Source organism: Atta cephalotes, assembly GCF_000143395.1.
Source record: "Atta cephalotes unplaced genomic scaffold scaffold00043, whole genome shotgun sequence".
Classification (NCBI taxonomy): domain Eukaryota; kingdom Metazoa; phylum Arthropoda; class Insecta; order Hymenoptera; family Formicidae; genus Atta; species Atta cephalotes.
The window spans coordinates 1,986,612-2,002,986 of record NW_012130107.1 but is presented as its reverse complement, the minus strand read 5'-3'; positions in this window follow the sequence as shown (position 1 = coordinate 2,002,986).

The following is a 16,375-nucleotide window of genomic DNA, read 5'->3' as shown; positions in this document are numbered from 1 at the left end:
GTTAAAAGTAAATTGGAAAGTAACTTTGTTTCGACCATCAAAATAATTATGTAAAACACTCAAACTGGTTAGAATGTTAAAGGTTTTTGTAGCATTGTCATCAATGCCTAAACATTCTACATATTTTGATGATCCAAGAAAATTATTTTCAGAATCTAATAAAATTTTTAGTTCTTTTAAAATTTTTAATTCTGAATCTAATAAAATTTTTAGATATTTTAACAAACCCGTTCTTTTCATATACAAATTCCATATTGTGTAGAATTAATGTACACAATTGAATAAACTGCAATTTATAATTGCAATAAACTATAAAATAGTTTGTTCGACTATATATTTTATGTAATAATATTTTATATATAGGACATATATAAGACATATATATAAGACATATATAGTTGTTCTCTATATAGTTGTTATCACTGTCTTTTTTTCCATATAGTTTTTCTTTTGACAAGCATGAGAAACCGGTTAATATAATTTTTGTTCGATTACTATCGCATCTCTTTAATATCAGTTCATAACACGTATTAATTCATGTTGCAATAATAATTCATCCGTCAGAAAGAAGATCTGTGATGCTGTTCCGGGCTGTCATTTACGGATAAAGCTTCAAGCGGACTGTTCGCTAGACATATACATAGGCTGCAACATATCTACTGACGTTGTTGTTATCGTAGAAACTAGCCCGCAAACCCACGCCAACCGCGACAACAATCCGTGGAGCAATTGTCTCCCGCGACCGTGCTCGACCGGCTATTACGACGGCGCTGATAGGAGAATTGTCTTATGCGGTGTCGGGTGTTTAGATCGCACTATTATGTTTCTAGAGCGCCAGAGAAGGAGATTGCAATGGAGAAAGAGAGAGACTTCACAGGCAAAGGTGGGAGCCAAAATTAAAGAGAACAACATGAGGAACAGACACGGTAGTGAATTACGAGCACTAGGAAAAAAAACCGTCGGCCTAGCTGCCGCCCCCCCTCTTCTTCCCTTAAGGGTTGCAACGCAAAAGTCGAAATTGTTTGAAAATATGTAGTAGCATATAAATCGAAGTCATTTTGCATAGTTAATAATTTTGCAATTTAACGATTTAGAAATGAACATGTCTGTTTGCTTCAAGAGGAAAGTGCTTTAAGTGTAACGCAAAAATTGAAACTATATGAATATGAAAGTGCAGAAATAGCGCATAAATCCTATATTTTCCAAATTAGTTGTTATTAACGTGGCGGGGAGGTGGGCTGACTGACAGCCTATTCAGTTCCCCCTCCCCCCAAAAATAATTTTTTTTTAGCTAAACGAAATGAGCGCAAAAATTTTTTTGCGAATTTTGAAAGTGCATAAATAATGCATTATTATATTATAATTATAATTTATTCATTAAGATTTGATAAGGTGGGGGGAGGGCAGCTAGACAGATATGAAAAGAAACACTAATCTCCGCTAATAATCAATTAATGATCAAGCTAATCAACCTAAACAACGAAGTATTGGAAAGCTCTTTCGTAAATTTTTTCCCCGTTTTCTTCTACTCCATCTTCCTCCCAAAGATTGACGAGATTGCAATGGCAAAGCGGTTTTGATATACGCCGTTAGAATCGCATTAGTGGCCAGCGCGTTACACATCATTAATAGTCCTGCGAAGGATTATAATCGGGCGTAATCGTATTTGCGACTCTGGTAATTAATGCTCGAGCACGACCTTATATTGCCAGCACAATGCCTTTATCCCTTAAGCATAATGGATACTCGATGTAATAAACGCGCCCGTAAATTCCGCTGGATAGTCGGCGCTACTAATTTTTACACAATATGTACATGTAAGTTGAGCTCCATGAAATTAAGCAAAGTAATTTAAATTTCTATCTTTAGTTGTATACGTCATTTTTACTTTTCATTATGATAAAATTAGTTTATCCTTATAATTTAAAAAATAAACATACAATCAATTTATATGTTGTAATTACTGTACATCTTTAAACATTAGATTCATGCTTACACGAAAAGGTTTTGTTAAAATATCTACAAAAATTTAATTAGATATACATAGGTCTAAAAATAATTTTGTTTTCATCAAAATAATTAGAACGCTAATATGTAGAACATTAGTTGTTAAAATGTTAAAATTTTTGCAGCAATGTCATCGACGCTTAAGCATTCTAGATAATTATTTTTGATAATATAACAAAATTATTTTCAAATCTGTATCTAGTTAAATGTTTAGATAATAAGTATTTTTACTAAACATATATTTGAAAATTCAATAATAAGAAATAATGGCCGTAAGGTCAAAGCTAGATCTTTAATGCTTAAATAATTCAATATGAATTACTATATATAGTCTGTGTTTGTGTTTGTGTGCGCGCGCGCGCGCGCGCGTGCGTGTGTGTGTGTGCGTGCGTGTGTGCGTGCGTGCGTGCGTGCGTGCGTGCGTGCGTGTGTGTGTGTGTGTGTGTGTGTGTGTGTGTGTGCGTGTGCGTGTGTGTGCGTGTGCGTGTGTGTGTGTGTGTGTGTGTGTATACTTGCATATTTGTAGTCATTCGAATTGCGCGCCAAATTGTTTTTCCGGACTTACAAACGCAATTAAACTACTGTAGCATATCACGAATTAAATTGACAAGAATTGATTGATATTTATTTATTATACATCAAGTAAATCAGGAAACACAAAGATTGCAAATTTTATTCCACTAATTCGAAAATAATAAACATGTAATGAACGCGCCGATTCTTCTGCTTGCGTAAACAGGTAGCTAAAAATATTGATACACATAGGTGTTTCCATTCAAAAAGGCTCCTTCAGTCCATATATCTATTCATTATTCGTCTAGTCTGATAGATCCTTGAAATCTCCACATGCTATTCACTACCAACCGGACCCAACTCGACTCGGACCAGTTAAAGCGATAGTCTCGGACAAGCATAAGCGCGAACCAAAAGACCATAATCTCATTGGCCACGCCAGGATGGCGGTCTCACTGATCCACGCGTTGATCATGGCGTTTCCGACTCTCGCTGCATTGTCCGTCGGCGCAGATTTACTGCGTTTCCTTGGATTTACGATTTCTTACTCATGCATTTCACTTTTCTCGGCGTTCAGCATCTCACTTTTTCCCAGCTCGAAGAGCTTCGCGTAAGATAACGCGATATAATCAAAGATAACCTGTGTCGCAAATCTCAAGCTTGACTTTCCTCTGATTTTTATTTTTCTGAATTGAACAACTAATTCCATGACGAGATACATAATCGTTTCAATCCATTTGAGCATCAGAGAGAAGAAAATCAGATTTTCAACTAACGTTATACGAAAGATAAATGTATCTGTGATAAATGTATTACAAATAACGTGAGTGAGGGCAACTTTCTGATTTTAGAAAAGCCTTATACCACCTCCATTCCAGATGTGGTCCAGAATAGATAGTTGATGGCACGTGCTCTCTTCAAGTATTGTGCGAGATAAAGAAACAACTTTTGCACGCTGTAGCTCATGCAATGCTATGATGTAACATATTGTGAACAGAAAATGGCTCTCAATATTAATGTTTTAAGATTGTTATACAATATATATATATAAAGTTTAGGTATAAAACTTTATAAAAAATTCAAATTGCTAGCCAAAAATTGAACCTTATTTAAAAAATGAAACTCAGATTCATTCAAAAAAAAAAAGAACTTCAAGAGGTACAGGTGCCAAGAAAAGAAGAATGTACAAGGTCGCAAAAATTCATTCGTTCATGCATAGAATAAATCTAAAGGCAGAATATCAAGTTTCATCTTGGTTCTTGGGTCCCTGATTTGAGAACCGTCGCGCGAAGTCGCGTGGTACCGACCGTTCTCATCACCTGCCTTTTCTACTTACAATAGCGAGAGTGCTCGTTCGGTTAGGTGAGCCGAGGTGGGCACACACCATCCCCAATCTGAGAAGCCACCCCTCCTCATCCGCGTACATCCTCATTATGTGTTAGCCGCACCCTCCGTAACCCCGCAACCCCGGTTGGGGCCTGGTCGCGCGCGAACAGGCCCTTCTTGTATACGTGTGTACCTACTTATGTGTATGCGTATGCGCACGACGCATTTACACGCGATTGTCGTCGTCGTCGTCGGTGAACCCTTCGCGCGTCGAGACACACACACACGCGCAAACGTATACACGTAACCAGGCACGGGGTACAGAAAGGCAGAGATTGACAATGCAGGGGGCCCACCTGCCCCCTACCCCAACATGGACACGCGCCCCGCGGTAGCACCTGGCCCTTCTCGTCGTCAGGATGGTGCGCTACCGTCAAGCTTGCCCTTCAGATTCTGCGCGGAACACAGTTGATTCGGCCGGTGCCGATGCAACAAATAAATCCTGCATTATGAATCCATACCTGCGCGTTCGATGGCACACATATGTTGGCCTTTTTAGATAGTCGATGATGCGCAACAATTTCTTTCAAGGACAATCATTGAAGAGTGTCAAGGAATGTTAAATGAAAAAAAATCTTTTTATTTCTTTAAATATACGACAGTAATTAATTACCTATTCCAATGTCTATGACAAGATCAAATATCCGTGACAAGATCTGTCATTTTTGTATAAAAATTTTAGAGGATTAAATCAGATGATTTTGTAAAGAGAAAGTCTTTTAGCAAAGGCTTTTATAATTATAAAGATTTAATAAAATAAGTGTTACGGTTATCAAGCAGCGCAAATTCAGTCGAGAGCATAAAGTCTCTTTCATGACGGCGAATAAAACAGCGTTGCCCGTTGGTATCAAGTTGCGAAGCTGACATACGGGCTGACATACAGCCTCGTCTTCTTGTTGGTCTTCTTCCTCCTCGTTCTTTGCACGCCCGTCATTTTGCGACAGGAACGGCGAGCACCGTGACGCTAATACTACGACCGACGTCCGTCAGGATTATCAATCAGCGCGAACGAAGACGAAGATGCTCCCCGGGGCAGGAACCGGCAATATGCTGAAGAAGTCGGCGCTCACTTATGTTCACCTTACTTCAGGCATGAAAGCGTTGAACGACGTCAATTATCCTCCCTTGTGTTTTACAAGCGCAACCGCGACGTGGAAACAATAAAAAAACGCGAAAAATTCGATTACCTGATAAAGCGCTTATGATTTTCAAAGAATTTCACAATATAGCTCATCATAAAACTACAATGAAAAATCATAGAAATGACTGATTTGATTTGTGAATGGCATGAAGAGAAAGATTGCCAAAGACAAGATAAAGAGAACAAATAAATAATGTATTCAAGCGTCATTTACGCTTATATATAATCGTAAAAATACAACTGCGATCCAGGACCGTCTTGATCTTTGCCATGGCATAAAAGTGGAGAGATCGACGATGATCGAAATGAGATCGCAATCTTTAGATAATGAGATATAAAGAATGCAGGTCGATCTTTCCATTTTCATGGTATCAGCTAATGTACACGAGCAGATACATTATCAAGTAATTATGATACGATTTATCGATATAATGGCTCAAATGTCAATTAATTACACAAGATTTTAATCGAGCGGTTTCTATGATTTATAATAAAAGCTTTTTATATACATATACAGGATGTCTAGTAAAGATCGAAACAAAGCTTAAGAGAAAATTCCTGAGATTATTTTGAGATGAAAATTCTAATATCAAAATGTCGAGACTATAATAATTTATGAATTATAAGCATTTAAAGTTAGCACGTTTAGATATGCTTGCCATTTTGCGTTGTACAATCTATATTTAAGCGTTGTTACGGTCTTTACCAAATATCTGTATAGAATATAGAAAGAATATAAAGAGTACACTCTATATAAAATCTTTGAAGGGGATTCTAATTCTAAAGTGATAACTGAGCCAGGATTAAAAAAGAGTAGTTTAATTTTTAACAAATTTCGTTCCTTAAAGTTAGATTGCACTCCAAAAATTTTAAAAAATATATATAGAGAAATGGATTATAGGCTCAAAATGAATATTGATCAACAGAATCTACAAACTTATACAGCAATCAAAAACTATATAACAGCAGTCATCTGTTAGGAAATTATTAAATAATATCTAAAAGCGTTAAGAGCCGTATTGCATTCTGTTATCGTCGAAGCTCGAATTATTCGCTACTTGCACGCGATGAGACACTCGAGAAGATATCAAGTAATTCCAGTGCTTTATCGCTCATTAGGGAGCTACTCCGACGCGTGCACATTATACAGACACACGATCCCTCGGGAAGAGACGCATAGCACGATCTCAACCGCGAATATCCTGATCTAACTGTACTCGGCTACGTTCCTGACGGGATATCAGGTTCGTTCTCGATCAGGTTTTCCGACTAGAAGCATTTACACGTACCTAAGCGCGCAGATCCGCACGAGTACCATTGAAGAACCCCGGGTGTACCGTTCCAGAGGCCTCATTCGCTTTTTATTTCACACTCGCACACACATACACGACATTTCGTCGTTGGTAAGGGCCAAACTTTAAGGATGGGGCTGTTTGGACTCGACCAGCTGGTCGAGAATAAGAGAGAGAAAGAAAGGGAGAGTGTACGCGGCAGCGTGTTTGTTCAGATTTAGTTAATGTCGGCACATACGACGTTTTACCTTCGTCACGGAGCCCAACTAGTGGGACTTTCAATGGTTCGGCGTAGGATCATATGTACGCACATAGATTTCCGGCTAAGTCGACCTTCAGCCCTTTTCTGTACCGTGTGCCTTCCGCCATTGACTCTGCGCAGGATCTTAAATAGGCGATTACGCAATTGCGTTGCAACAGATTCACTTTAATTCTTATAAGTTTCGTTCGAAGAATTAAAATGAATCTGAAGAAAATATCTATCTAACAATAATTTTCAATCCTATCAAATCTATCTTCTAATATCGTATGACAATCAAAAGTTACAAAAGTTGCGCTTATTTCTAATATTAAATGTTCCTGTAAAATTGTTAAATATTCTATTCTAGATGAATTTCAAGAATTTTCTTTTTTAAATAAAATTTTTATATAAAGAAAACTCTGGAATAAAATAAAATTTCAAGGAAGCAGATATATCTTATTTATAACTCAACTGTGCGTTTCACCTTGGAAAAGGCAATGTCAAGGGGTTGAAGGTTCATTAACACGGAGTGCGCGCCTTGGCCCAGGGTGAATGACAAATTCGGCAAGAGCATAGCGGCAGGAGAAAAATCAAAAGTCTCTTCGCGCAGGTGTCCAGGACTTCGGAGGTACCTTTCGAGCGGCAGGTACCTTTCAGCTTGGCTGGCTTTATTGTGCTCGCGGCTTACAAAATGCCTGCACGAGGTACGATCTTGAATGGATCGGAACTAAGGCCCTGCGAGGTTGCGTCTTTGGCGAGACCGAGGTATGTATATGTACTTGGGGGCATTCCGAGCGACAGCATATAGGTCTCTCCACATATATATCGTCTTTAAACTTTAAAAAGAACAAGGGAATATTGTCCCGCCGAGATTTTCGTCGCATGGCCGCAGGAGCGACGACTTTTTTCAATCGCGCATCGTCCTGGAAGATCCGCGTCCGGAATCTACCTGGCCCTGAGTCGAATCTCCACAAGGTCTAACGGATTTCTCCTTTTTTTATATATATATATTTTTTTTTATTTTCACGTGATTCTCTCTCAACGATACGCTCCACCTTTGAATCGAAACCGTGACAACATTGTTTTCATCATTTGTGACCGAAGAAAAGAGTCTATAAAATATGTGCACTATTTATATCTACGTTTAGACAATTTCAACCAAAGGAATAATTATTGTTTAATTATTCATTAATCAAGTCATTGATGAAACTAAAAAAAATTCTACTTTTTATAAATTCCTCGCTTTAGGTGAAAGAATCGTGTATTATTCTATATAGTTGAATCGCAGCACAATAGCATAGATATATAAAGTACACCCTCGTTCCTCCTTTAGTTGCTTGGCTGCCAGAAGCGTGCCATCTAATACCAGCTGCCACCTTCGAGGCGTAAGATGCATTAAAAGCAGGCAGGTATCGATTCGAATGTTCGCAAGTACAATCATGATCATGCTAAGAAAATACCTTAAATATTTGAAGTTTCGTAAACAATATACAATTATTAAAAATCGAATGTGTTTTGAACCTAATATATCAGTTTTTGAAAAATATACTACCAATCATTAATTTTATGCCACTATTATCGAATCAAATCAATCAATAAGTCGTCTGAAAATAACATTTTTATAATCCCGTCCTATAAAATATTTGCTCACAAGCAGCGAATATTCGCCGTAATTTAGTCATCCTGAATGTTCCCCGTGTAAACAACATTCATGCTTCGCAATTCGCATCGGGGCGAGCTCATAAAAACGTTAAAAAGTAACGGACACGAGTTAATACAGATTCGTCCGTGTCCGAAGGAGGATTCTCTCTCCGGAGGCTGTGGAATCGCAGCAGTCGGTTTTACGACCGCTTCTCCCCTGTATAAGATTTCCACGGCGACACCGATCTCAGGGTGAATTTATAGCGCGACTTTTACGAGCGACCTATTTCAACTGCGTGGAAGAGATTCGGGCGAAATTTGGTGAACGCGCGCGCGGACCAGAACGACGGAAACATTGTGTCTCACATTTGAATTTAACATTCTCAAATCACTGTCTAGAATTACAACACTCCGTTGAGATCGTCCCGAGTAAATAGACATCTGCATTGTAAATGAAAAACCAAAGTAATTATAAAATAGTAAACATTTGTAATATAATATCGTATAAATTTTAGAAACGGTAAAATAAAAGTATCTTAATTTTATTTAAATAATAGCTTATTATTATATATAATTATATATAATTATAATTGTATAATATTAATAACTAATTAGTTATAATAATAACAATAAAATTTATTATATTTTATGGTATACAGAAATACACGCTCTGAAATAGTGATACTGCGACATAATTCATAAGTAAAATAGTTTTAAAGTTTAAAAAATCCGAGCCGCGATGTCCTTTCTTTTTCGAGTTGAAAGAAAGCGAGTCTTAAAGATAAATCTTAAAGATAGATTTATAGATAAATCGAACGTTAATGAAAGAAGTATCGTGACATTAGAATAATTCGAAAGCGAAGGCAAAGCAACAGTAACAACAACAGTACGGCAAGACTCAACACAAGAGTAGTCTTCCATTAATACAGTCTTGCGATTTTTGTGACTGGATAAGTATTGGTTGAGGCAATACTCCTTCAAGGTTCGAATTCGAGATGGAGAAATCGTCGACAGTGTTGCAAGGGTCCACGTGGTTTCCACGTGATATCATATTGTACCGCGTGAAATATGTTACAGCGCGTTTAAATTTAAATCCGCATGATTTTAGTAAATTTCGCCCCGGAGAAATCGCGTCGCGTAGCATCGCGTTGCATCGATCGCCTCGCCTCACGTCCCAACAATGTCACGCATACGATTTTGCGAGGCCTCCTCCCGATACCGTATCGCGGAATGCAATGCGTTTTATTGTGTTCGACAGCTTAAATGCGTATAATTTTGCGGCTCGTCGGAAACATTGCCGATGAAACTCTCTCGGATGCGCGTTCAGGCATTCAGGTGTATCAGCTCGCACGCGTCCTACATACTGTAGCCTTTAGCGTCCTCGAAGTTTTTATACGCGAAGCTGGGTGGCCAGAATTAAATCGGGAATTTATGTTATCGTTTGTAAATTGAGTTACGAGCGAAAATTGCTTTCACGCTGTTCCTTTACTTTATGATACGATTCCCAGTTATAGCGTCATTGCGATCACAAAGTTAAAAAGGAAAAATGTCAGTGACAAAAGATACAATGTAGAATAAAGAGAGCGAATAAAAAAGACATAATAAGATACAATGACTATTGGTAATATATGAAAATATAATACTACGTTATAACATTGGATCGGAGCACTTAATCATGACGAACGCGTAATCAAGAATGAAATAATTGACTAAGAAATAATTAATCATTTGAGGTTAATAAACACAATAACGTTAACGAAAATTGGAAGGCAATTAGATCTACATTTATTTAGAATCATTCTTTAGCCACGCGTACCGTTGCGAAGCCACGTAGCGATAAAATCTCTAATCTGCTGCACGAAGCGTGTGAGTTCGGGGCCGCAGACCCCTCACTCTTCAGTGAGGCTCAGCACTTCACCGCGGGCCAAAAATTTCAACACCAGTCGACTGGACGACGAATCGATTACGCTAAGATCCGATAAATCGCAACACCGACCGCGACACAAAATTCTATTATCTATCGTCGGCGAACTTCGGTTGTCAGATCTTTTCCTTTCTCCTTTTCCGCGCTGGCAAATAGTGAAAAATTAAAAGCCTGAGGCTCTATAGAGGCCATGACCCTTTCAAAGGTTTTGATCGATTTATATGTTAAATACAAAATACGGATATGTTATCTGCGATCTGCAATCTTTCGTATGTAGCAATAATTTTGCGTGTCTAAAGAATAAAACTTGGCACTTTAGAATGTTACTATTTCTAATCTTACAAAATTTTAAAAGATATAGGATATTGTTTAGTATAATAAATAAGATTGTTGATTAACAATAATCTAAAAGATATATCGAGAAAAATATTTTCAAGGAAATTTATGTTTAAATGTTAGAAATAGGACTGTATCGATGAAGGAGAAATAAGCGTAGATACGATAATCGACGAAAAGAACAGAGCAAGGATCGCCCAGAAGGAAGAGTGGCGAAGATGAATGCACCGATTATCATGGCTGGTAATGTAATTCTCGGAAGCATGAAGCGACGACGCTTCTGAACTGCGCTTCGATGTTGCCTTAGGCAACCTTCACACCGGGCTAATGATCGCACTCCCTCACTCGGTGAGAATTTGTTAACATCGTCGCCGGTGTTCCGGTGGCTACACCGACGAAGATCGATTAATCACCGTCCGATATAATCCCAGAAAGAAAAAAAATACCTCCTCGCGCTAATCACTCGCGCGATCTGTCCACCGTTAACACGCCGTAACGCAGGCGCAGACATTTTTTATCGGCACACCTGAGAAAGATCCCCATGACCATCCTGATTTAAGCAACGTGACGAATGAAAAATCACGCAACATCGCCAATGACTTGACTTATTGTCAAATTAATTACAACCTTTGCGTAATTTGATTGTACTAATCGTTGTGCAAAAATCGTTGTATAAAAAAAGGTGAGATCTTTCTAAATTATCTATTTTTACGAAGAGAAAGATCTACTAATTCGTTTAATTATAAAAAAATTCTATAGACTACCTAAAAATAAGATTTATAGATCCCTACTCTGATGAATTAGAAGATTAAAATTTGGAGGATCTATATGAATTATCATTACATATTTCACGAATAAAACTTGATTGAAAACGGATTAAAACTTCAATCTAAATGAACGATCGGATCTATGCATAAGGTTTAGTGTGAAGTCCAGTTAACGATGCTCAATGTTCGCCGAGTTGGGTTAAGTCCGGTCCAGGTGCCGCCCGCTACGCCACTCGGTGAGATGTTGCTCCTGGTGGACCTGATCGAGCTCGCTCGTGCCATTGACCGCCATTGACTCCCTCACGTATGCGACACATCGCTCGATGCGTTGCATGAACTTGTATCTGCACACGAAAACGAAGCGCAATTTTTTTGTATGCTATCATCAGTTTTCCTGGTTTTATTATCGATTTTATCGATTTTTATAATAAAAATTAAGTATAAGCCAAAATTTAAATAAAGAAAAATGAATTATAATAATATAATTATTAAAACAGAAAAAACGTGATAAATGAACCGCGTATGTAATACAAAAATCAAAAATATTAATTTTACTCGCAGTAAAAATGATATAATAGAACCAGAAAATACTATAATTAAAGAATAAATCATAGTATTTTATACTTTATTCGATTAAAAATATATTATAAAAATTTTAGAGAAAAGTAATCAAGATAAAAATTAATTACATTAGATAATAAAATTCAATAAAACAAATTTTTTTTAAGTAGATATGACGAAATCGATAGATGATGACCCAAATGGTTCGTTTCTATCGAGCGGCGTTTGCGTTTCGTTGCGGGACAAATGCGGATCTTTCAGAATGATAATCTTATCTCTGTGAAGCAGCTGCATACTTGACGTAATTGGTCTCGATGGCAGCTTCGTTCGAAATTGTGGATCAACGTGAGACATATATGTATAACGAGACACCGTAAACCGAAATTAATGGACCTAAAAAGAGCGTGGATGGACGGATAGACTTAATAATTCCAAGAGACCCCATTACGAGCACTTTAGCTTTTAGACAGATCATTCGTCATTGCTCAATCGTTCGATCGATCCAATTATGGCTTGTGTAGCGCCGATGATCTTGGTGATTCGATCAGTTGATCTACGGGTCTCATATATTGTGATCGGTTAATCGAGAGGCGCGCTCGATGACGGCTCGTGGGACGATCTTAAAAAATTACTATTACGCTGCGCCGCCGATTTAATGATAAAGTAATTACGTACGAGATATTTCTTCATTTGCATAATATTTTTATTTTTCATTTTACTTTTTTGATTTATCGAAATCTTTAGAACAGAATCTAAAGAACGAAATCTTACTTTAAAAAGTTGACAATTGAATTACTCTTTTTCAACAATGACTTAATTGCTACTCTTTGCCACTTTTTAAAATTAAATTCTATTTCAAAGATTTTAAAGAGAAGTAAGTAAAAAAAGATCATTAGCTCAGCATCATAAAACACAACTTATTGCGAAAAATATTACCTCATGCTTCAGTGATCGAATTGGAAAAGATATTGCGCTAGATAGTCGAGAAGTTCGAATCCCATGATCAAGATAATATTTTCTAAATTAGTTCTTTAGTGTTTTAAAATGCTAATAACATTATTATCAAATTGACGATTAATTAATATTGTTATTTCAGTTTCAGTTTATGATTGCGTTTTAAATCCGACGTAATCCGATACGCATATATTGCACATTTATATAACTGAAAGACATACTCGTATTTAGAAATTAGAATTTACATACACAAACATTATTAGACCAAAATTTAATCTCAATCGTATTAACTTTTTCTTTACTTATTTGATTCAGTCATACAGCAGTCTAAATTTACTTATTATTCTTTGGTTTTTATCAATAATCTAGATTAATTTATTACTTATTTGTTTATCTTTCGTCTAAATTTTTTCAAAAATAAAAGAATTGAAATTTTTGTCAGACTCATATAAAACCGGAAACGGTCAACGCGATGGCGTGCAATTTTGACGATATCACGGTGTGCCGAAAGCACAACTTTCGGAAACGAAGCCGACACGAGCGCGGCGATGTGTTGTCTTTCGCACCCGGTCGCTCGCGCGCGTGGGCGTAACGAAAGTTCAGAGCAGCCGTATCACGGCCGCGGGACGTTTTAAATATATGCCGTCATGTAAACCATAAAACCCGCTTGACCATAAGCCTGCGGCTGGTAAGCCGAATCCGCCGAAACAAAACGCAGAACCTGCCCTTTCTCGAGAGTATGCACGAACGCATGCACGCGTCGCACGCACTGCACGAGTCACTCGCGATCTCGCGCTTCGGTGGGCGTCGAAAGTGAAATGCGGTCATTCGCGATAGATTTTTCGTCGGCTTTTTCACGACCTGCATTCGCTAGCTCAGTCGCCAACGTTCCCACAATTAATACATTTATTGTCGTTTAGATCTAAAACTAGCTCGTTAAAGGCGAGTGACATTCACCTTACAATAAAAAAAGATAGGCACACTGAGGTAAACTCGGTGACACGAGTATACACTTAAGTAGTCGCGATTGCTCCAAATTTGGTCATTACTTAAAGCAACTCACTACTTCGTTCCAAGGCGCTCGCGCCGCCGTGCCGATTTATATCTAATCCAACGCTCAGATTCGCGTCGCAGAAGGAACATAAATCTTATATCGGCGGCTTACATCTCTCTGCGGTGGCGGCGGCGCGCGCGACGCGTGTCGTAAGACCGCTCTCGCGCGACCGTGGATGGAGAGCAGGTTTTTCTCGCCCGCCTGAAATCGCAACCGCGATCTCCCGATTTCGCTTGGAATAATATCGAGCCGACTTTTCGCCGTCCGACAGAGAGGCGAGAGACCGCTAAATTGACTTTCTAGGAGGCGTTGTCGCGATAAGAGAACCGCGACCGGTAATTGGCGGCTTCAGACGAAAAATTATCTCACGACCTGAACGCCCCTATTCCGCCGAGAGAATGAGACAAACAGAGAAAGATAGAGAAAGAATCAGTGAACGAGATTGGCAAAGAGATATTTGCAGTGCATTGTGAATAAGAAAATTATGATGAAAAAATGCACAACCTTAATTACTTCTTCTATAAGAGGTATCCAGGGACATATTTTACCTTGAGATACATTAATTATTTTTTTAACAATAAGGAAATTTTTATGTTACACTGTAAAAAAATATTAATTTTAACTTAAAGACGTTTAATGGACTTTCTGAGGCATGCAAAAATGTTAAAATTAACTTTAAATTACAATTAACATTTTATTTTTTACAGTGTAACTGCTTTAGTTACATTACTTTTCAACTGAATTAATATAATTAAATGATGCCAACATTACAAATCCTATAATTATTGTTAAAAAAAATCAATATATCTCAAGGTACAACATATCCCCACAATTTCTCCCCTCAATATGTAGAAATTTTCATTCGCATTATAAATTTTTGACTAGAACTATATGAAAAAGTTATAAATGATATTTAGAAGTATTTTCGAATGTTTCTAAGAGACATTAGATTTCCGATTCTTTTATTTACTTGTTCTTTTTATTAATTCCTACAAAAATCATTGGAAGCAGAAATAAAATAGACTATTCCTGCACCCATCTTTGTCGGATTTACATTACGACTCGCTTTCCTTTTCTGGGCTCTGAAAGATCGTCGCAGCGCATAAGCGATTTATTTGAATTAATGAGCTCACCTCTCCCGCGGCCACCGGCTCGAAAGATCCGATCTGTACGAGTCCCTTCGTGACCACAGGGACCTTAATAAAGACTCGCTCCTCCCTCGCGCTTCCACGGTTAGAAAATCTCATTATCCGATCACGTGTCTCCGCATTTCTTCTCTTTCTGTTCCTTCTGTCGCTCGCTTACTTAATAACGGCGCGCGCGGATAGAGATCTGCGCCATTATGAGATTTACACGGCACGGTACACGTTCCAGTTTTTCAATGTTAACTCGTATCGCATTTTGTATCTCATGAAGTAATACAAAGAAATTAAATCTGAGAATATATAACACTTTCTTATATAAATTCATAAAACCATGATGTATGATTACGAGTATATATATAATTAATGTAGAATAACAAATTAATTCAATCGTCCCCCTCTCACTTTCCGATCAATTCTGATAATGAGTAAGCGCTCTTACGTGATTACATATTACGAGACATTCGTCGTAGACACAGTCTGTCGATACCTTGCGAAATGCAATGCACGGTGACACATCAGCATGCTGCATGCAACGACCTACTCACCAGTGAGCGCATAGCTGCAATGTATATGGATACGCGACGATGCCTACTCACAAGCTAGTCGATACACTTTCTTACACAAACTCATGACTACACGAGAGATGAATATTTTACGAAAAACACATGATCAACAAGTATCTTATGAGCAAACTTAGAAATATATCTGTCTCGTTTCATAATACGATGCAACGAATATATAACTTATTTCCAAAAGGACAAATAACTATCAAATAAATAAACTATTCTTGAAAATTATTGTATTATATGTAACAGGACAAATATGTTTCTCACTAACTTAGAAATATGTTCTCCTTGTCTCGTTGTAATAATACAATAATTATTGAGAATAATTTATTTATTCGATAATTGTTTTTATTCGTCGGATTATATAAATGAGAATAAATTCCTGTATCCTCAACAACATCCTTTTCTTTTCGAGAAAAGAAATAACACTGATTCTAATCAGCGATGTTCATTTGTATCGACGGTATGAAGTTACGAGCGTGCGAGACAAATCAGCGTGCGTATACGCGTTATGTGCAGCGCTATTCTAGTCTCATACGATGCCGATGATTCGCGCTCATTCACCGGCGAAAAGCAAAGTGGGCGCATCTTAATGGATTACACTTGTAAGCATCGCCTACTGCAGGACCACGAGTCTCCTATATCGCCAATTGTAGTGTACACTCGGTGTGTAAATATCATGTTTTATCGTTGAAACCCAACGCGAGAATCGGCGAAGGGGCGTGGTATTGGCCAGACGAGCGCCTCTTCGTGTTCTTTCGATGGTACACGTTCCGAGAAGAGTGCATGCTCCAACATTTCGCATCGACATGCGGTTGTGGACCTCCGAGAATCGAGAAACTCGGGA